This window comes from Peromyscus californicus, unplaced genomic scaffold, assembly GCF_007827085.1.
Source record: "Peromyscus californicus insignis strain IS unplaced genomic scaffold, ASM782708v3 Scaffold_8__1_contigs__length_139910024, whole genome shotgun sequence".
NCBI lineage: Eukaryota > Metazoa > Chordata > Mammalia > Rodentia > Cricetidae > Peromyscus > Peromyscus californicus.
The window spans coordinates 16,823,923-16,843,828 of NW_026294606.1; the positions used below are offsets into that span (position 1 = coordinate 16,823,923).

General features: G+C 42.8%; 1 long non-coding RNA gene across 4 annotated transcripts in view; it reads right to left on the reverse strand.

Moving 5' to 3' along the window:
- Window positions 1-1,057: 1,057 nt before the first annotated feature.
- LOC128104102 (uncharacterized) overlaps window positions 1,058-19,906 on the reverse strand; it is a 133,195-nt gene continuing 114,346 nt past the window's right edge. For all 4 annotated transcript variants that reach the window (XR_008215872.1, XR_008215876.1, XR_008215870.1 and 1 more), the window contains 2 exons: window positions 2,923-3,381; window positions 1,058-1,796 (listed from right to left, as the gene is read on the reverse strand). This is a non-coding gene — a long non-coding RNA (uncharacterized LOC128104102). The remainder of the gene's footprint in view (window positions 1,797-2,922; window positions 3,382-19,906) is intronic.

The window sequence follows — 19,906 nt, forward strand, 5'->3', positions numbered from 1 at the left end:
TGAATGACTTCTTGGACTCCAAGAGAATAGACAGATGACAAGGGATTAGCATTTCTCCACGGCACACCATGCCCGGCTCAGAGAACGCACTCATTAGGTTGGTGCTTGTGAAGGGTGAAAAGGAAAGGAAGTGAGAAGTGTTGGAGAAGAGAAGAAAGGAGGCAATGGGGAAGAAAGGACAGAAGGAAAAAAGAAGAAAGGAGGAGACTTGGGATGGAAAGGAGGGAGGAGAGGAAAAAGTAAGAAAGGAAGATGGGAAATCCTTTATGGCTTTACTGAAAAGAAAAATACCCCTGTTTTTTCATAAATACACAGCTAGATAAGCAGAACTATACCTGTGCCTTCTGTGTACACTCAGTATATCCCATGTAATTCGATATGATTATTATACCTAATAACCATTATGCATTGCAAAAGTTCCTATAACATTTCCAAAAAGTAGACAAAGTAAAGGGTGTGGTTCAGTTGGTAGAGGGTTTGCTCAGCATCCGGGGAGTCCTGGGTTTGATCCCAGCACCATGTAAGACTGGATGTGATGGTACATACCTTGATCACAGCACTGTGAGGTAGAGGCAGGAGCTGAAGGTTAGCCCTAGCTACACAGAGAATTTGAGCAAGACTGGGGTGCATGAGTCCCTGTCTTGAAAAGAACAGGGTGGGGGTGATGGTCAAGGTTTGAGTTCTGTTCAATATAAATTTAGAATTAACCACACATACTTTGCTTTTAAACAAAATATCATTCATGTTACACAGCACCCTCCAGAACCAGACTTACTTAACCCAAACATTCTTCCCCTAACTCTGTCTTTGAATATCTTGTTTATTGTATTACTAAACTTGAACACAGATTAATTTGAAACTCAAGATTCAAATATGCTACTTCAGAACTCAGACAGCATCCAGAGAATTTCACAATAAGATGATACAATAAATAATGATATTCATTATTTTCTTAGAAGAAATTACTAAAATAAACATTAACTCAAAAATTAGATGAATCTTTTTATTATGCATAAAAATTTACATGAGTGTCAATCAGGGGTGTGCAAAAGAAAATCTCAGAGATCCTCCTGATTTCCAGTGCTTCACCTGAAGCACCTCTTATTCACCCTCAGTCCCTTGTGCTGTGGGATGTTCTGTATGGCAAATGTGTTGCTGATTAGTCAATAAATAAAACACTGATTGGCCATTGGCTAGGCAGGAAGTGTAGGCGGGACAAGGAGGAGAATAAAGCTGGGAAGTGGAAGGCTGAGATAGAGAGACACTGCCAGCCACCACGATGAGAAACAGCATGTGAAGATGCCGGTAAGCCACGAGCCATGTGGCAAGGTATAGATTAATGGAAATGGATTCATTTAAGCTGTAAGAAAAGTTAGCAAGAAGCCTGCCATGGCCATACAGTTTGTAAGCAATATAAGTCTCTGTGTTTACTTGGTCGGGTCTGAGCTGCTGTGGGACTGGCGGGTGACAGAGATTTGTCCTGACTGTGGGCCAGGCAGGAAAACGATAGCTACACCCTTGGACTGGAAAGCCACAGTATGGTGTGAGTCCTTGTTCTCGTGGTGAGCTCCATATGGCACAGGATAGATTCATGCTGAGCCTGGGTTCTCATCCTTCCACGACCCCCTTTACTGTAGACCCAGCTGACAGTTCCAGAAGAGTGTTCAAGCCTGGGTTCCTCAATCAGCAGAGGAAGCCTGTTTTCAAAGGTGCTGTGAAAGCGACGCAAGATGAAGTAGGGAGGCAGGAGCGCTGCACGGCCTCTGTCCAGCATGAGCACACATCTGTCTAGAATTCTTCAGAGCCAGGGAGCGAAGAGAAGAAGGGAATGGGGAAAGAAGTGATGGAAGAAAGAAGGGAAGGAGGGAGGGAGGAGAGAAAGAGGAAAGGAGTGGGGAAAAGAGAGAGGGAGGGAAGGAGGGGAGGAGGGAAGGAGAGAGAGAGAGAGAGAGAGAAAGGGAGGGGTGGGAGAAAGGAGGAAGACAGAATAATCAATGCTGTAGCATCTGTTTCAGCTCTGGTTGCCCTGCCTTTACCAGTCTCACTGAGATTCCTATCTCCCCACTAGCACCTTACTTTATAACTCATTCAATATAAATTCACTTTATGAACTCTGAATTGAGTGAATCCTGACTAATACAGCAGGTATGGAGAGCCACACGAAAGACACAATAAAACAATTGCACTCTGCTTCCTTGTATTTCGTGAAGACAGAATTTATCTTAAATTGACTACAATATGCCCATTTTAAGTACTTTTTTTTCTAATTGTTAATAAACAGAAACATTGAAAAGTCTGTGACTTTGGCAGATATATATTCCATTTGGAAGCATTGATCATGGAGTAAGGGGTGTCTATTGAGATTTGGTCCTCTGAAGCACAGGAGTGGAAATGGTCAAAGGAAGCCACAGCCAAGATTCCCAAAGAATCTGCTTCCCTTTGCAACATAACAAGATTAACCCTTCTCGCACAGTCGCATAGGCTGGTGGGCTGGAGAGAACACGGTGTTGGCTTGCTTCAGAAAGATGTAAGGCTGATAGCAGAGAAGCAGCTCAAAAACTTACTGAGAGACACAGTTCATTGTCTCCATCAACAACAAAGGCAAGCAGCTTTGAAATTAGAGCTTTTGTCTGCAGAATGCAAAAGGAAAGAGAATTGACAGGAGGAGGTACAAAAAAATTTTAATAAAGTAAAGATGCTGAAGAGGGAAATTAAGAAGGCGGGCTTTCCCATGCCTTCTACCACTAGCCAGAAACCCAGGGAGTCAATCACACACCCCAGCACCACCTTAAGCCATCAGATTCCCTGGCGGATTTTTGGCTGAACACACTTGCCTGAAAGATGTCTTGGCAAGCTCCCCCCCAAATCAGCAGAGAAAACTTTCCCAAATGGGAGACCCAGAGAACCCTCTAAAAAACACACCTGTGTGGGTATCCATAGTCTGTGCTGCCTCCTGAAGCCATGTTGATGTCCACAGGCCATGATGCCGCCAAAGGGCATGTTGATGTCTATAGCCTGTTCTTCTGCCTGAGGCCATGATGGTGTCCATGGTCTGTGCTGGGATCAAGGGCCATGTTGATGTCTGTGGTCTGTGCTGCCATCAGAGACTATGTTGAGGTCTGTGGTCCATGCTGGTCCATGTGGATGTCTATGGTCTGTGCTCCTGTAGGAGGCCATGTTGATGCTCATGTTACCATCAAATGCAAAGTGGATGGCCATGGTCTGTGCTACCAACTGAAGCCTTGTTGATGTCCATGGCCTGTTCTGCTGCCAAGGGCCATGATGGTGTCTGTGGTCCATGTTGCAACCAAGGGCTGTGTTGATATTAATGGTCCGTGGTGTCACCAGAGACCATATGGAAGTCCATGATCCATGTTGCCACTGATTATAAAGGACAAGAAAGCTTCTTTTGCAGTGGTATTGATGACTGCAGACTCGCAGTTGAGAATGAGAGACACTGAAGGCTTCTGTGACAAGCTTCTCCCACCCACCCCCACCCAAAAAAAGAAACAATCTAGACAAGAAGCCATTGAAGAAAACTCTTAAAATTTGTGATAGGGATGCTGAAGTGTAACTATTCACAGTTTATGACTTCTGGAGGGGGTGCAGGTGGAGAAGGACTCAGTTTTCTTTAAGAGGCTAGCCATTGGGAGTTTGGCCATGCTTCGGTGAGTATATGGGCAACACAAATTTGACTTGGTATTGTTTTATCTTCTTTTTTAGGGGGGAAGTCACAATAAGGTAGTGAATCTGGAAGGAGTGGGAAGTGAGTGTGATTAGGGTACATTATGTGATGTTCCCAAATAATCATAATAAAAATATTATGTTGGAGCATGGGCCTGCCATTACTTCAAAAATTCACATTTTCTCTTCTCAAATTGTGCCGATCAGTTATAAGGCATTGGCACAGAAAAGTGGGTCAAAATACTTGTTCAAATACATAGGGATTTATCAAGTGGTTAGCTGTCATTCTCTACAAAGAAGGTACATTTTGTAAACAAGCTTAATAAAATCTCCTAGAAAAAGATGGAAGGAAGAAATGAGGCAGGGAGAAGAAGGGAAAGGAAGGAAGAAGAGGAGAAGAGAGGGATGAAGGAGGTCAATAAATAAAATTATAACCACAATTAATAAACTAATATTTACTGTACTGATTAGCCTCTCCCAGAGGGCCTGCTGTGTGTTTACTCTGTTTAGACCACCTGATCTGACAGGGAATACCCACACATCATACAAAAACATTTTTTCGTGTTTCCCTTCCCCTCTTACTGAAAAGAACACAAGAGAGCGTGTGAAGGGAGATAGAATAATTCATTACTTTGTCTCCTACTGCTTCATATGTTCAACATTTTTTGAATAAATACAAAATCATAAATTAGCTTGTAGCAAAACAGAATTAATTGAATGTCTTAAGTAGGATCATCAAACCGAGGTTTGAGTCAATTTATCTGCCTAAGATTTCACTAATGTAGTTTCAGCTCATTAGGGTGGGAGTCGATGCTGGAGATGGGACATTATTAAACATCAAAGAGGAAAAAAATCCAAGACCAGAAAAATCTGGCTTTCTGTGTTTTTATGAGAGAATGTCTTGAAGGCTACCCAGAGTGTAAGATAATGCTAAACTCACTCCCTTCTGAGCAATAATCTGTGTCTTAAAGAGTGAAGACATTGTCTAGAACCTGAAGGCCTTTACACACTTAAGGACACAAAGAAGTCTTAGGCATTCCTTCACTCAAATGTCCTTTACTCGAAATATCTTAAGTAGGGGTGAGCATAAAACACCATTGCTCATATTACACACACACACACACACACACACACACACACACACACACACACACACAATATATATATATATATATATATATATATATATATATATATATATATTTCTCTCTCCCTCCCTCCCTCTCTCTTTCTCTCTCTCTCCGTGTGTGTGTGTGTGTGTGTGTGTGTGTGTGTGTGTGTGTGTGTGCTAGAAAGTTTTGAAACAAGCTAAAGTCATCTGAGAATAGGGAACCTCTGTTGTTGGTTTTCTTTACTCTTTGCTCTTTGGGGGCCTGCCACCCAGGTTCCAGATAAATACACAGAAACTTATTCTTACTTATGAATGCCTGGCCTTAGCTTGGTTAATTTCTAGCCGGCTTTACTTAACTTTAAATTATCCCATCTATCTTTTGCCTCTGGGCTTTTCCTTCCTCTAGTCTATATACCTTTCTTCCCTTCTTACTCTCGTCCTGGCTGGGTGGCTGGGTGGCTGGGTGGCTGGGTGGCTGGGTGGCTGGGTGGCTGGGTGGCTGGCCCCTGGCGTCCTCCTCCCCTTCTTTTCTTACTGCTCCCCAATCTTCTCTTCCCTTCTTTCCCAGTTACTCTCTCTGCCTGCCAGCCCCGCCTATCCTTTCTCCTGCCTTCCAATTGGCCATTCAGTTCTTTATTAGACCAATCAGGTGTTTTAGACAGGCACAGCAACACAGCTTCACAGAGTTAAACAAATGTAACGTGAAAGAATGCAACACATCTTTGCATCACTAAACAAACATTCCACAGCACAAACAAAAGTTACACACCCCAAACAAATATTCCACAACAAACCTCAATAAGAAAAATGCCTCTATAACATCAAGCGGTTGGCAAGACTTTAAGCATTTTCTTAATTAGTGATTGATGTGGGAGGCCCCAGTCCATTGTGGGTGGTGTCATTGCTGGACTGGTGGTTCTGGGTTCTATCAGAAAGCAGGCTGAGCAAGCCATAGGAAGCAAGCCAGTAAACAGTGCTACTCCATGGCCTCTGCATCAGCTCCTGCCTCCAAGATCCTGCCCAGTTTGAGTTCCTGTCCTGACTTCCTTTAGTGATGAAAGCAATGTGGAAGTATAAACCAAATAAACCCTTTCCTCCCCAACTTTCTTTGTGGTTATGGTGTTTCATCACAGCAATAGAAACCCTAACTAGTTAATATTGGAAAGTATAACATATCCTATATAAGTGTGCTAATGTAAAGAGACTGGTATTATTCTGATAGTTGCCTTGAACTGAATTTTTCAGGCATCAAAGTAAAACAAAAATAATGGTACACAGTAGACAGGAGGGTATGAGCAAGGTGGACTTTTCCTGCATTTCCAGTAATGAGATCAACTATGTCTGTATTATCCCACAAAAAAAAAAAAAAAAAAAAAGTTCCCTAGGAGAATCTGGGACAGTCGCAGAGTGGTCCACCTGACCTTGGTCAGGCAACTCATGGACAAATGTCCCACTCTAGCCTCATCTTTAGTTAAGTTAGGAATTTTTTTTTTTACTCACAGACAAGATGCTACATCATAGGAATATATATTCAACTACATAAAATAAGAAATAAGAAGCAATAAATTAAAGAAAACCTGGACGTTGGATTGAGGGTGTTGTAACGTTTGCACCCAAAGACATTCATGTATGAATTCATGAGGACATTCCATTTGGTTAACTCAAATGTAACACAATCTATACACACAGAAAAATACATTGTCAATGTTGTGTTACCAGAGTAAAGTAACTAGACAGAGGTCTAGTTCTGGTCCAGTTGATGGTTCAACAGAAACATGAAGTCGATTACTCAAAATAACCACAGATAAGTTGCCCGATGCTCTTCTACACAAAATTCAGAAAATAGAAATATCCAAAATATAGATTTTCTGTGAGCATTCCGACAGACGGTGCCTTCTCAGCTCTGAATGCCATGCCAAGCACATAATAGGCACTTAATACATGCCATTATTCTGTAGATAATTTCTCAACTCTCATATCGCTTAGCTTCTAGTACACCCAAAGGTTGTATAATAGGACACGGATGCTAACTTCCTCTGGTGACTTGAATATAGACAGGTATTTTTTTATCATGGTTTTTAAAAAAACTGTACTGGTTTTAAAGCAGTTACAAATACTTAATTAGGTAGTTTTCATTTCCCTATTATGGTGATGATTTTTTTTAAAGTTTATGAGACAACTTTGCACACATGAGTTGTGACATTTCTGATCCATGCTACATGTATTAGGTACAGCCTCAATATATTTACAGGTTAGTGTGGCAAATTCCACAGCAGAAATTATAGTAAAACTATGTCTGTACAAATTCCTGTCATTTGACAGGTAGTATTCCATCTATAAAAGGACTATCATGTCAAGCCACCTTTGTATTTTACTATAGTACCCTTTAAAAAAGGTTTTCAATTTTCTCTTAATTCTTCTTGAGTAACAATTATAGTTAGCATCAACTTCTAAAGTTTACTCTCTTGTTAGAGAAAGAGCATTGATGGTTGCCAGAATCAGCAATGACCTTGTCCAAATGAGGGAAACAAAAGATTGTTGATTTTGGGTGAATTTACATTTATGATCAGCTCAATCTTTCTCTGGTGCCTCTGATCTCCCTCTCTGGTACTATAGGAAAGCAACTTTGGTTAGCTGCCTCCCCTGTCATCCGAACAGACCTGCAATAACAGCAAATGGTGCTTGGAAATCACAACCCCATTAGGCTGCTGTTCAAATAGCTTTTAGGGTTGTGATAATAGGAGGCACTCCTAATAACTGGTGACTCCATAAGACCCTGCCCAGAAGGCCTCCAAATGGCAGCACACCATTTAAATTTTAATCTGGAAAGAGTGGAAATGATGAGATTCCAGCTGGGGACCTTCTGGTCAGTGGACCAGTTCAGCGTGGCCATTCAATGCCCCCAAAGCTTTGCTGAGTCATTGAGCAAACACCCCAACCTTCCCACTCCTCTCCCCTGAGTGCCCCTCCCACCTGATCCCAGGAACTATCCGAGAGTAGTTTTTCCTTTCTCCCAGCAAAACTGTGATGGAGCCAACCAGGCATTCTCATGTTGCTAGGATACAACCGAATGCATTTGTGCATGGCATCAGTTGAACGACACTTCTGTCACTATGACGAGCGATAACTTTCTGAACTTTGCTCCTTCCGTGTGCAAAGCAGGCTTTGGGACACCCTTGCCCACATTAAAGCTTCAAATGAAAGCTGGCAGGTGCGGGTGGTAGGCAGGAGGAAAACAGTTCATCTTTTCCCTACAGTAAGCAATAACCTTTACGGCAACAACTGAACATGAGTTAAATAGCTGAAGGCGACATCAGTGGGACCCTGTGTGCATGGAAAGGAACAGCTGGCCATGTGGGGAATCACCACAGGTCATTACTTAGGAAGCCCACTCCCAGTTCTACTACCAACTTGTCTTTCCTGCATGTTTGGGCGGTTAAATACAACAGATGAGAGTGTATCATCGGAGGACATGAGAGGCAGGGCTCTAGATTCTGATGCTTGGTCATACCAGGCTCGGTTTCCAATGAGCATAGAGAAAACAACTTCCTAACTAGAATACAGACGAGAAGAAAACAGTGAGGACTCCTGTAATAGCCTTCAAACTTCCGACTAAATTAATTTTATTCACAATACACATGGGTAATTCCAGCGACTCCCAAGAACAGTAATTTGTCTCTCTGACCAGGAGTGTGACTCTAACAAAAATATAAATATTAATATCTGGGTGCCTGGAACACTCAAGAATACAAATTTGGGTGCTTCTGCCGAGTTCCATTATGACACCTATTTCAGTACCTCAATAGCCTCCACAGAAGAATTAGAAAGTTGTTTTGGTTGTTGTTGTTTTTTTTTTTTTAACCACATACAGAATCGAATTTCTTCAAGGTAGAAAAGGGAATAAAAACCAGTGTTTTGGAATTTTTCTTTGCAGATAGTCATCAAATGAGGTACAATATTTGCTAACAGAGGGTAATTTGAATTATCCACGGATAGTTCAAAAACACAAAGAGTTCATTACCCAGATATCTCTATTTAAAACAGATTTGCTTTTGTTCATCAGTGCAGCACACAGGGCTGGGAAGTGGCAAAGTGCCAGAGTGAAACTGCTCCTAATTTTCAGAGGAGGCCACCAGCTAATTACACAGACTGCAGGTGTGAAGAGAGGCGCTCAAAGTAATCAATAGCAGTAATTAATCTGCTAGACTGGAGCTAAAGAGCTAACAGCTGGACATCAGAAATGGACACATGCAACAAGATCAGCAATAATTACCTCTTTAAATATTGAATTTCCATAGCAACAATTAGGCATATAAATAAAGGCTGGAAACCTAGGCTTCCAGGCACGACACTGCATGGCAAACACAACATCCCCCAAATCAACCCTTTTAATAAAACACCAACAATATGCCTGGGCCGGGTCAACCGACTTCCAGGGTTGGAAGAAACCCACTAGAACTCCTCCAGCTAAGCCATCTTGGCAGTCTGTGGTTGACGACTAGATCCCTGGACCACAAAGATGGTTCTAGAAGTTTGTGCTGAGAAAGATAGCAATGCCTTTCCCATCACAACAGAGCTCCCAGCTTCAAGACAAGTTTCCTCTCGTCTATGAACCATTTCTAACACAAAAAAAAAAAAAACTTAAGTCCAGAAAGATGGTTCCATGAGTAAAATGCTAGCTGTACACTGTAGCTTAAAAGATATCAGTGCTTATTGGCCTCCAGTTCAGATCCCCGGTACCCACACAAATACTGGTCATTTACCACATGCCTGTAACCCCATACTAGAGGGAGCAGAGACAACTGGATCAGCTGGATCAGTCACATAGCCTGGCCCAAATAATAAGCTCCAGGTCCAGTGAGAGACCCTGCCTCAAAATATAAGGTGTAAACATCCCCATCATGAAAGAATATTTACCTCTGAAACTATAAGCTAAAATAAACTCTTTCTCATTCAGAAGATAAAATATGATGGAGAATGACTGAAATGGACACCCACTCATTGACCCTGGCTCCACATAGGCATATACAGGTGAGCACTGCCGCACACACACATACACATATGTACTACAACTACACACACGCATGTACAAAATAAAATACGTTTTTTAAAATCTTAAAAGTTGTAAGGAAATGGGCAGTGGTGGTGCACACCTTTAATTCCAGCACTCGGGAGGCAGAGGCAGGCAGATCTCTGTGAGTTCGAGGCCAGCCTGGTCTACAGAGTGAGATCCAGGACAGACTCCAAAGCTACACAGAGGAACTCTGTCTCAAAAAAATAAAAAAATTGTAAGGAAAACTGTCAACCATAACATTCCAGTACCATCAACCTTGAAGAAAGCAACAGAGCAGTATTTTGAGAATTATTTTCAAAATCAGCAAAACAAATGAGAAACCCAAAGCTTCCACGTGTCTTGTGCTTTGTAGAAAGAGTGAGGGAGATTCTTTTTGGTAGATGTTGCACTATGTTCAAGCTGATGGGAAAGGGGACTTGGGTTGTTTCTGAATTAAGCACTCAGGAGCCTGCTTCACACTTCATGTTCCCCATGCACCTGAAACTAACGGCACTGGCTTGCTGGACTATCAAGAGGGGTGTGGGGACCTGAAACTAGCCAGGGTCACAGCGCCAAAAAGACAGGCAATGGAAGGGTTGTGATTTAAACTTTTACCCATGTGACTTTCTAAGATACTTCAGCAGGACTGGCAATATGGCTGAGAGAGACAGGGTGCTTGCTGCCATCTCTGACAGCTTAAGTTTGATCCCCAGAACCCACATACTGGAAAGAGAAGTGACCTCAGAAGCTGCCCCCTGACCTTTGCACACATGCTGTATAGCATATATGCCTGCACACACATAGAATAAATGTTTTAAAAAATTAGATTTTTTTAAATAAAAGATACTTCAATACACTCAAGGGTCTTTGGAAAGGAATTGTTATTAAAAACACTGCAAATTAATACCATGATTTGAGGACAAATTTAAATTATGCTAGTTGTATATTCTCAGTGTTACAAGAAATCTGTGATGAGTGAGATTATTCAAAATCTATTTGTATAATTTTCTTTCCTTTTCAGGCTTTCTGGGTTTGAGTTTAGTTCACAACTTCCATGGCCCTCATTCAAGCACATGATCGTTCCATGGGAAAAAACGATGACCAGTGATTATCAATCATTGCCTTGTGCCGGATCCAATGGCAGAGTAACTCTGGAAAGTGGAGTTAGCCAGGCAAATTTCATACTAATTATCAAAATGGAGCTGCTTTTATTGTGTTCCTATGCTGTCTGCCAAGTACTGAGCAAGGCACTTTTCATGTGTTATCTCGTTTAATTCTCAGGATAATACTACAAACTATATAATATAATTATATCCACTCACACTTGAGAAAAATGAGAGGTTAATCAATATTCCCACAGATCAGTTCAAGTTGACTGAATTAGGACGTATGCCCAAGCCACATGCTCTGCATCCATGCTGCACTGCGTGTTGCCACTTGTTAAGGTGTTGACACCTAAAAACACCGGAAGTGACTTTTTTCTGTTTTCCGTCTTTGTGTGTATATCTGCATGCATGTTTTTACTTGTGTGTGTGCACATACATGTGGGCTTGAATGCATGTCCACAACGGGGGTTGATGTCAGGAATCATCCTCATTGGTTCTTCCACTTTATTCTTTGAGGCAGGGTCTCTCAATCAAACCCAAAGCTCACCAATATGGCTACTCTCTTGCTAGCCAGCTAGCCCTGAGGATCCGCTGTCTCTGTCTTCTGGGGCTAGAATTACAGGCAGGCCACCACACCAACTTGGCATTTACATGAGTTTCTGGGGATCCAAACTCTAGTCCTCATGCTTGGCCAGCGAGCGCTTAATGGCTGAGCCATCTCCCCACCAGGCCCCTTGAAGTGACATTTCCCATCCATTCAAAGATATATCAAAGACAGTACCAGCATTTTGCTGACGAATTGGCTAAAAGCTCTGAACCTGGTGCAATTAAATGGGCATGAATTTAAGTTTTACCAGTTAGGAAAAATGGGTGTATTGGTAGAATTTTCACAGTGGTAGGAAAGACTAAAGGGGCTTGAGTGTAGAGAGCAAATAGCATAGATCTGGCCGGTGGGAGAATTTTCTCCCACATGAAATGCTGCTGTGTTTCTCATCTCTCCTGTTCAAAACCAGCACGTTTTATCCCAACCATTCTTTGTTCATTTCACCACGACTAATCCAGGATAGGGCCCTTATTCCTGCTGCCATGCCTCCTTCTCTCCCCGATCTGTGCAGCTCCAAGACTTTGCCTACACAACTGAGGGAAGCGCCTAGTCTTGGTATTGCGTGGACACGGAACAACAGAGCAAACGAATTCCTGCAGAACATGGTGCATTTGGATGGTCTGACCAATGTGCAGAGACATCCAGCACAGAGTTAATGAATGCATGCAAACCACAGTGAACTCAAATAGTCTGACCAGCATGGAAGACACGTCCAGCTGGCAAAATGTATTTTAAAACAATAGCAATGGGACTGGAGAGGTGTCTTGGGGGTTAAGAGCACTTGCTGCTCATCCAGAGGACCTGAGTTCTGTTTATAGAACCCACATCAGGCAACTTACAACCAACTGTAACCCCAGCACCAGGGGATCTGATGTCCTCTTCTGGGCTCCTCTAGCACCTGTGCTAACATCTACTTAGCCATATAGAGATACAGCATTCGTACACATAATTTTTTTTAAAATCTTTAAAAATTAAAATAAAACAACAGGCAGCCTTGGGGAGACCATCAGAGAGTTGGTGCAATGGGATGTCATTTCAGAACGTTTTCATGAAACCATGCAATAATTGGAACATGACTAGGTTAGGGCCTGTCTTGGTCTATTCAGACTGAGACAACAGATCCCTTAAATTAAGAGGCTCATTAATACTGATGCCTCACAGTGCTGGAGGCTGGAAGTCCAAGATCTGAGCAGTGGCAAATTTGACATATGCTGAGGGCTTCCACTTTGGTCCCAGATGGCATTTCTTGCGGTGTGTTCAAACGGGGGAAGGCACTGTTCTGAATAAGGGGGGGCGGGCATTTGTGGTCTCTGACACTTCAGTCTCTGAAACACAAAACTTTGCATTATATAAAAAAAAAAACCTTTTACAGACAAAATTCCTGTAATTGCTGTCTGCATGTAAAAAATGTAATACCCATATAAATAATTAAGCCTCAATCATTTGTACTAATTCATTAACTGAAGTTTGATTGTTACGCTGTCATTGCAAACAGATAAGTAAATCAATAGCATTCAGAGAGAACATGCATCTCCAAATTCATGTCCCCATAAATGGCAGAGGGCTTCTACTCCACTGTCTAGCAGAGGAAGGGATCAACTTAAGTGACAAAGTACTTAAGGGGGGAGGTTTCAAGGCAAATAATGTGTTTGGAATCTCTCTCCTAGCAAAATGCTGTCTGGAGACTAATGGCTGGCTAATTCTAGAAAGCTGTACACCATAATGACACAAAGTGTCATCTGATCTGAATGTAGCTCTAAGAGAACCTGTTGTCCATGTAATGTGACCAGATTTTCAGGTTATTAGACAGCTGGGATTTCTAGTTCTGAAAGTAACTTTCAACCAAGGAAAGTGAAAGCTGGATGGGTGAGATGCCCGGAGGGTAAAGGCACCTGCTGTCAAGCCTAGTGACCTGGGTTCAATCCCCAGACCCGGCATGGTGAAACTCCCACAGGTTGTCTGACCTCTATACATGCATCATGACACACATGCACACACACGCACACACACACACACACACACACACACGCACACACACGCATGCACACACACACGCGCGTGCACACACACACACACGCACGCACGCACAACTCCTCATTCTTCTCTTTGATTTCTGGTCACCATCATTCCACTTGCTCCCTGAATTTGGATATTCTAATTACTTCAACTAAATGAAATCATTTGTTGTCATTTTATATGGCTTATTCTGCTTAGTAATAATGTAGTATGTCTTAGAATTCCTTCTCTGTGTAACAGCCCTGGCTGTCCTGGAACTCACTCTGTAGACCAGGCTGAACTCAAACTCACAGAGATCTGCCTGTCTCTGCATCGTGAGTCCTGGGATTAGAGGTGTGTGCTATCATACCCAGAAGAATTTCTTCTCATCTAAGAGTGAGTGATTCCATCACATGTGTATATCACTTTTCATCCACTGGTGTACAGAGATAGACTTGTGCAGCCTCCACCTTTGGCAGTTATCAGTAGTGGTGCTTTGAATGTAGATGAGTAAATATCCAATGGAGTCCCTGTGTTTAGTTATTTTCTCATTCCTCTGACAAAATACTCAATAAAGGCCATCTAAGAGAAATGATTAATAAAGAATTGATTAATAAAGAGATGATTAATAAAGTAAAGATTAATTTTGGCTCACAGTTTGAGTCATCATGGAAGAAGAAGGTGTGATAGAAGGAACATGAGACAGTTGGTCAACCCCTGAATGGGAATCTCCTAATACAGATACATGGGCATCTCAGACACATTGAATGGGAATCTCGTAGCTAGAGTTTTCCTGCCTGGCCCACAGTCAGGACAAATCTCTGTCACCCGCCAGTCCCACAGCCGCTCAGACCCAACCAAGTAAACACAGAGACTTATATTGCTTACAAACTGTATGGCTGTGGCAGGCTTCTTGCTAACTGTTTTTATATCTTAAATTGATCCATTTCTATAAATCTATACCTTGCCACATGGCTCATGGCTTACCGGCATCTTCACATGCTGCTTGTCATGGTGGTGACTGGCAGTGTCTCCCTCTGCCTTCCTGTTCTCTCAATTCTCTTCTCTGTTAGTCCCACCTATACTTCCTGCCTGGCCACTGGCCAATCAGTGTTTTATTTACTGACCAATCAGAGCAATTTGACATACAGACCATCCCTCAGCAGAATCTCTAGAATTACAATGCTGTAATTTATATATCCTCTCAAGATGATTCTGACACAGCTAATCTTCAAGTAAACATGTGAGAACTGATAAACTACAGACTCCTCAGAAATGCACACCAATTTGTTCAAAGTTGGCAACTACAGTACTCAATGAATCCCAGCATTTAGCAACATTCCAATCAACACCCAGCACTTGAAAGCATGTGCACTAAGCCTGCAGTAGAGTCTTAGCATGACACTAGATCTTGAGTCTTATGATGATAAATAGTTTGGAAAGGGAACAGAGCCAGGGCAGAAACAAATGCAGAAACTCACGACTGGCTGGTGTGCTAAGAATAAATGAATGTCGAGTGCTCATTTCTATATCAACCCCTCCAAGCCACAGAAAACAGAGCAGAAATTGTGGAAGAAAGCATGTAAGAGGTGAAGTATAGGAGTGCTATCAGATGCTGTCTTCAAGATATGACATGGGCATTGCAATCATGAACACACAGCAACTATGGTCAACCTGCATAAGACCCACACAAGACTGAACCCTTCAACATTCCATCATGAATGGGAGAGGGTCTCATGAGGCATTACTCCTCCCTGAAGAGTCAATTCATGATTGCCAGTGGAGCTGGTGCCATTTACTTCAGCGGTGTAGCCATTGGTAAGTTGCCCTTGCTCCAGCAACTAAGACCCCATTACACACACACATATGCATGCATGCACACACACCCCTTCATGCAAGCCTCTATAATGACACTCAGCCAGTCACAAAACAACAAAACAAGCCATGCAAACAGAAGGGAGATTAGCAGAAAAGGAAGGAGTTCAACAGGCATGGGAGCGGGGTGAGACAATGTGCTATATGCACCTATGAAATTTTCAAAAAGTAAATAATAACATCAACAATAATAATCACAACTATATCCCAAGCTGAAATGTATACAATACTCTGAGTCTGACTCCAGTCATTGTGGCTCATGAACACAGCACAACACAGAGGCATTTGTCTGTCATGGCCCCGGGTTAGCTGTATGAAAGATGTGACTCACCGCCGCTTCCTGACGTATTGAATGAGTGTTGCACTAGGGAGAAGATCAAAATTCACAGTTCAGTTTCTACCAAATGTGCATCATTTTCCTACCACCACAAAGTAAAAATCTCTTAAGTGAAGTCACTATATGTTGGGACTTATCAGTACATGTACACAGACACACACACACAGACACACACACACACACACACACACACACACACACACAGACACACACACAGAAGCATCTTATTTGATATTCAAAATAAACTTTCAGGAAACCTAAATTCATGAAGATAAATTTCCAGATGCTACAAGCTGCATATTATGTAGCCTAAATAAAGACAGACAGTTGGGTCAGGTTTAAGTTCTGGCTTGAGGGTGCTCTTGCTTCATTACACCTGTGAGACTTGGGAGGAGGGATAGAAACCCAATCACAAATGGCCTCTGCAGACGCTGATGGCAAGCCTTGTCACTCAATGACTGCTTTTTGAGTCACACTGCCACAGTAAAAGGCTCCTTCGGCATCCATTAGCCCTAGGGTGCCCTGGGTTTCATGCCCCTGTTGTCACTTATGAGACACCAGCAACCCCAGCAGCCATCCTCACATCATATGATCAAATGTAATGCTCCAACACTGATATCCAAGAAATTTTGCTAGCTGCAGAAGCAGAGAGAAGAAGTAAACAGGAAATGCGGATGTCAGCCATTCCACTAGCCAGTACCTCTGAAGACACAAGGTGATGTTCTTCCTCACACAGGTCTTGAGAAGCACATGCTTTTCCTCTCCTGACCACGGAGGAAATTGAAGTCTAGAAAAGTTAAGAAATTTTCTAAGTCATGATCTGTAAAATGGATGTCACTGAGTCTCCGTGACACCAAAGCCAGTCTTCATTCTCCTATGCCAGGCTGCCTTGGCACTGAGACAGAGACAGATGTGTAAAGTCTGGCTGCTCACTTCACTCCTAAGCAATAGCTGCTGACAAATCACTTGCCAGTGACCCAAACCCAGGGCGACCTGACCTCCACTTACAGCTGCAAAGATCCTATTTCTACATTCACAGAATTGACCGTATCTTTTGTGAAAAAACAGTTCAGCCTACAACAGAGAGAAGCTACTTATCTCATGCTACCATAACTCTAACAAAGAGAATCGGAGTGGAGATGGAAGGTTTGCATAATACATTAGAGGGACTGGAGAGATGGCTCAGTGGTTAGGAGAACTGCCTGCTTTCCAGAGTACCTGGGTTTGATTCCCAGCACCCACATGGCAGCTCACAACCATCTGTGGCTCCAGTTCCAGGGGAGACAGTACCCTCTCCTGGCCTCTGTGGGAACTAATCACATGGTGGTACACAGACATGTGTGCAGGCAAAACGTCATCAAAATAGGTCATCAAAAATACAAATTTTAAATATGTGTTAGAGATGAAAGGTAGTGCAGAGAACCTTAAGACTAAAGGAAGGAAGCCAAGGGGGTCCGGAGTAGCCGCACACCAGGCTCTGCACCATCATCGCCCATTTCGGTTCCGAAAGGAAACATTTAAGCTTCCTGTAGGAGGGTAGAGAAGAAAGAAGTCAAGAAATTACGCTGAGGAAACAAACGGCCAAGTGAGATTGATATTTTAAAGGAAAGAGACCAAAGCCCCATAAGAATTCGATAAACACACATATACACGTGCCAAGCAGTTCACACAGAAAAGCCAAGCTGTATACTTAGTGAAGATGTGAATGTAGTTTAATGAGTCACTGAATAAATACATTCTCATGAATTACTCTCAGTTTTGAGTCTAACAGTTGCTATAAAATCCATCTCAAGATAATTGCCCGCACACAGAAGGAGCAAGGCAAAAACCTCAGGCGCTGACTTTCTAAAGTTTGTAGGAACTATCCACGAGTAAAACTTTTTCCTTGGAACTACTTTTAAAGAAGTATCTGCTTTATTCCGTGTTTCATCTCCTTCCATTGCCTTCTGATGTCGGCACATATCAGAGAGATCCACCGAATTTCTGTAGCACTTGTGCACGCGCATGCGCACACACCCCGTGCCCGTGATTGCGTAATATCTGAGACAACACTTGGAATGTCACACACTCTCTGCTAGGTAAAAAGGAACCCCTGTCTTCAAGTGCCTCCACCCAGGGCCATCGCGACCTAAGTCCTATGGCACAAAACAGAGATGTGACATCAAATGTCTCAAGGATTAAAATGAAAAATTAATATCAAAGAGTATTGCCACTTAGCTTTGGACTCTTGTGAACAAATATTTAACATGCATTTATCTGAACCCCTGCTGTATTTTCAATACTGATATACATGGAAATGGTCATTTTCTCCATTCATGGTAGAAACACAATGTGGCAATTTGTCACGTGAATCTGGGATGTATACTTGTCCCACTTCACTCTGGTATTGTTCCTGTCATCTTCAGTCCTCTCCCCCTCCCCCCTTTAAAGTGTAATCAGATTTTCCACCATCTCCATACCAGGCCTCTGCAGGAATCTTCATTTGAGAGAAGCACGGGGGGTTGAATGGAACAGAAATCCATGCACAGCCTCTGGGCGATGAAGAGGTGTGCAATCTGACCCTTAGCCAGGCAGCACACACTCCCTTTGTCACGGGTAAAGCCAGGTCTCCCTGTGCACAAGCCAGCATTGTCAGATCCCAGTCTCACCAGTGGTGACAGCCACTGTTTTATTCCACAGATAAAGGGCAAGAAGACAGGCGTCAATGAGAAAATGAAGTCCTCTCTATAACTGAGGTGTTTGTGGTCAGCACATGAGAGTTTTCCCACTGGAAAACAACTTCTCTGACATGGGAAATTCTACCAATGTATAGAAATCAATGGGAATGTGAGACTCATGCTCGTAGAAGCAAGAAAAAAATGCTTTAAAAAGCGGGTTGGAAAAGCTGTCAAAAAAGGTTCATAAAGCTATATGCAGTTTGATACACATGCCCCTTTCTGGGCTAATCTCAGAATCTTTATTCAAGTGAAGGAACAGCACCCTGAGCCTAACTTCTACTTCCTTCTTCTGATCTAAGAAGGAAGATTATGAGCAGATTATAGAGACGGCCCCTGGCCTTAGGAGGAGCTGCCATCATAAACCTGCCTTGAATTGAAAACATTATAGACTGAAAATTCGTTTGATACATTTGGCCTCCCAAGAGTCATAAGGGGGCAGCAGAGTTAATCATTCCTCCTCATGATGACGCAGCTGACAGGGAGCTAGACTGCAGCAGCCCATCACACACAGGGCTGGACGAGCTGTCACAAGCTGACGTAAGGTCCACACTCAAAACTAGACACACAGCACTGAATGAGCCACCCGCCTAGAGTCAGAGACCATCTCTAGTCTCTATTCTGCCTGGGACAGAGGTCAAGTGACCACAGCCTTCTAAAAGCCAAATGCTACAGCCTGCTCCTGTCCTCCCTGATCTTCCCATCATGTTCTACTTGACTACCACCTTGACCTTAAAATTCTTTCCTCCTAAGGCTCCACTGAAGTCACATCTTTTCTGTTGGGCCCTGAGTCTCTGGTTACTCCCTTTTATCCTTCCAAGTTTTCTCCTTCCCATAAGAGAACAAAACAACAAAAACACCTCCTTCCGAATCCTTGTGTTTTGCATTTCTTTCATTCCTTTTCCCTGACAATGCTGTCCACTCCTGCGGCCTCAGCAGGCATCATTTATGCCTTTGACCCTCCAAACCATCCCCTTGACCCCAGTTCTCAAAATGGCTCTCACCTGGACTTCCAAACAACTCTACACATCTTTTGTGAAATACTTCAGCAGCCTCTTATTACACCTAAGTATAAAACTAAATCTGCCTTCTTACCTCAGTTCACAGCTCCTCTGTGGAAGTCACCACCACCTCAATACCCGACCGGTCAAGTCTGCACATTCCTCTTCCCTGGCTCCTTGTCATGGCCCTACCAAATTCTACCTAGCTTTAATGCCCACGTCATAGCCATAGTTTCCTAACCACCCCCTAGCCTCCAAACTATCACTAGCCTCAACCATTCTTGTGTCTGTGATAGCATCCATCTATTTACACAATTTTGAGCCTTCCTTCTTGCTTCTAAGACCTGTAAAAGCACCTCAGCTCAACCTTCCAAATGCCCACAACCTAATCCCAATCTGGCTTCCTACAAGGATCCCTCATCTTAC